This window comes from Hibiscus syriacus, unplaced genomic scaffold (genome assembly GCF_006381635.1).
Source record: "Hibiscus syriacus cultivar Baekdansim isolate YM2019G1 unplaced genomic scaffold, ASM638163v2 tig00110270_pilon, whole genome shotgun sequence".
Lineage (NCBI taxonomy): Eukaryota > Viridiplantae > Streptophyta > Magnoliopsida > Malvales > Malvaceae > Hibiscus > Hibiscus syriacus.
The window spans coordinates 975454-979340 of record NW_024062656.1 but is presented as its reverse complement, the minus strand read 5'-3'; the positions used below and the strand labels follow the sequence as shown (position 1 = coordinate 979340).

General features: G+C 32.3%; 1 pseudogene; it reads left to right on the top strand.

The window, feature by feature from the left end:
- Positions 1-455: 455 nt before the first annotated feature.
- On the top strand, positions 456-3113 carry LOC120115643 (annotated as a pseudogene).
- Positions 3114-3887: the final 774 nt, after the last annotated feature.

Below are 3887 nucleotides of genomic sequence, written 5' to 3'. Positions count from 1 at the left end.
AATTTATATTTAAATGTACGAATCATTAATATTTTTTATATATTTTATTTTTATATAAATTAATATTTAAAATATAAATATATTTATATTTTAACAAAAATATTTAAATAGATGAATACAAATATATATATATATATATATATATATTTATTTAAATGCATTTAAATATGCGAATAAAATATATTTTAACAAAAATATTTAAATATATGAATAAAAATACATTTAAATACATTTAAATACAAATATTTATTTATTTATATATTTAAATATTTTTATTAAAATATTAATATATTTTAAATATTAATTTATACAAAAAAATAAAAAAAAATTCGTACATTTAAATATAAATTGAATCATTTATATTTTTTATACATTTTATATTTAATAAACAATAAAATTATTAATTAAATTAAAATAATCAATTAAAATTATAGTTAAATATTTTTAAATATTTTATATTGGTTGAATGGAATGATAGTGAAGGAAAAATAAAGAGGAAATATTCTGGTTTTAGAAAGAAAACTACTGGTGTAGTTCGGTTTGACACGACAAAGAATCGCTTTTTGGCTGTTGGTGATGATAGACAAATTAAGTTTGGGATATGGACAATACGATTATTCTCACCAGCACAGATGCTGAGGGGGGACTTCCGGTTAGCATCTTAATTTTCATTTGAGCTTCCTCTTTTATAACTCTTTGAATGTAAATACTTTGGTTTCAAATTGGTAATCTGGATTTGGATGGTATATTGTCTTCCCCGATTGAGATTCAACAAGGAAATTTGCTTGTTGTTACTACAGCAGACAATGGATTCAAGGTTCTTTCAAATGTCAATGGTCTTATAGCATTAAGGGCAATGGGGGCTCGACCTTATGAAGCATCTAGAATACCTCTTGAGATGAAGGTTTTATCTTGCATCACAATGCTAACTTGCTTTGCATTTGTTTATTTGAGCTTCTTTTGACAATTTTTTTTCATGGTAATGGATATTGTATCCGGCTCTGCAGTTTAATTTTTCTTGTCTTCTGATGCAATTCTACACTATTTTAAACTAGAATATAATTCTAATCACAATTTCTTATAGGATGGAGTTGAGAAAATGAGTAAAGGCACTGAAGAGCCAAGAAATTTGGAGGATGCGTCTGATAAGACCAAACCTTGGGAACTAACAGAGATTGTTGACACTACTCAATGTCGAACAGTCACCATGCCCGACAATTCGGATACTACTAGCAAGGTTTCTTTTGTCCATTCTCTTTTTTTTCTTCCCCCACAAAATATAATAAATATATAATCATTCAGGGGATTGTCTTGTTCAGTTTATTATTTCTGTGATTTTTAAATTGCCTGTATGTCAAGGTTGCCAGACTTCTGTACACAAATTCTGGTGACGGGATTCTTGCTCTTTGGTCAAATGGAGTCCAAAAGCTATGGAAATGTAGTCGAAGCGAACAGAACACTAGCGGGAAGGTGCTTTATATTTTGAAGACATACAATTCTTCATTGAAATATACATGCAAATTTATATATGAAAGGTTCATGTGCTGTTTTGTACATATGTGTAATCTTTTCTTTTCTAAATATCTTTTGTAGTTTTGTAGGTCACTGCTAGCATTATTCCACAACTCTGGCAACCAAACACTGGTCTTGTTATGAGTAATGATGTCCCATATAATTCTGAAAATGCAGTTCCATGCCTAGCGCTGGCAAAGAATGACTCCTATATAATGTCTGCATGTGGTGGAAAGGTTTCATTGTTTAATACCATGACATTCAAGGTAAATTAATGTTTATTTTTATGTTTACTTTTTTTTTACTACCAGATTTTGAATTAGATTGGAGTTTCTTGCAATTTTGATCCCATCAATAGTGCTTTTTTACTTGATATGATATTGCCTTGATTTGTAGGTAATTACAACTTTTATGTTTTTCACTTCTTCGACCTTCATGGCTTTTCATCCTCAAGATAATAATATCATAGCAATTGGAATGGAAGACTCAGTCATCCATATATACAATGTCAGTGTGAGTAAGGTAGATGATTTAAGTATATATTTGAATATTTATACCGATTTTATATTCGATATGAAAAGAGGTGCGTTTTTTTCCTGTAGGTAAAAAGAAGATTGAAGGGTCACCAGAAACGGATCACTGGTTTAGCATTTTCCACCAGTAACATCTTGGTTTCTTCGGGCGCTGACGCTCAGGTATTCTTAAACCATCAAATCACTCTGTCTGGTTGTGCATATATCTGCATATCGTTATTTCTAATGAAGACATGGAAAAGAGAGATCAAATATACTTGTTTCTGCATTTGCTTTGTTTAGGACCAGTGGTTCTTATTGTCTTTATATTACAACTAGTGTTATTTGCTTCCTTCTTTTGCAGCTTTTCTTTTGGAACACTGGTGACTGGAAAAAGATAAAGTTTCCCCCCTCAGGGTCCCACTCGTGTGGCATTTCACTCCGATCAGGTTCACCTGTCAGTATGTCATGAAACTGTCCTTGCTGTATATGATGCTAACAAGATGGAATGCAATCGACAGGTAAAAAGCCTACAGCCTAGGTAAATGAATTTGAATATATGTGGTGAACAAATTTTAATGCTCTTTTATATTTCGCAGTGGATGCCCCCAAGAAGTACTTTCTTCACCTATATCTAGCGCAGCATATTCCTGCAACAGCCAACTAGTTTATGCTACTTTTACCGATGGCAACATCGGAGTGTTCGATGCCGATAGTCTGAAGCTCCGATGTCGCATTGCGCCATCCGCGAATATCTCTCCAGCATTTTCCAACAGGTAATGCATTTTAACTAGTCCTTGAATGGTTTATTCACATTGGCTTTCATTAAAGTGGAATGTACATCATGTGTGGTTATTTTTTTTCATTTCAATGTTCTACTGTAACAGTCAAACCATACACGCACTTGTGGCGACACACCCACAGGAAGCCAATCGGTTAGCTGTGGGACTGACAGATGGGTCCATTAAATTCATAGAACTCTCAGAGACAGAGAACCGGGGACTGCCTGTGGCTGTGGATAATGAAACAGAGAATAGAGGGACAACAGCAGCATCCACCACTAACACTTCTGAGCAGCTACCGAGATGAAAGTAACCTCCTTTCTGCTTTGTAATTTGTAAGTCATCCATGTATATCATAGTATTTTTTCCCATTTGTATGTCTGATTAGGAAAGATATTTAGATCACAAAGCTATATGAAAAAACTCGCGTCTGTATATTGGATGCTAACCTCAAATGTATGAAAAAAATGAATCATAGATTTTTCAGTTTGAGTTTTAGATAAAGAAAGGAAATTGGGAAAAGTATGTATGCTAATGGCCCTTACGATGATATGATAAAAAAATTATTAGTCATTTTGTTAAAAAGTTCAATAACATGAAACACCAGGTTAGAGATATATTTCATCAATACAAATATTATTATTTTTTCTTTTAAGGGACAAAAAGGATAAACCTTTTCTTAGTCAAATAGGCAATAATTGTTAAGAAAAGCAAGATATGGAAAGGATCAGCAAGCTTTCATTTAATTAACAGATGATATTACTGGTCCAAGATATCTATAGTCTGCCCAGGTCATGCTCATTGGTTGCCTACATTTATTCCTTGCGGTTGTCATTGTAATTGTATTGGTAGCTTTTAACTTTCAAGACAGAATTCAATCTTTTTATCTAAAATTCAACACACCCCACATGCAAAAACTAAATGAATGATTAATAAACGAACTTAGATGAGAACCCATCTTTAAAAAAAATCGACTGAAAAATAAAATAAAATGGAAAAACAGAGGGAAGCAGGGACGGAGCTCCCTTAGGGCCCAAGTCGTCCCGGCCCTTGTTAAAATTTATATATTCAATATAATTTT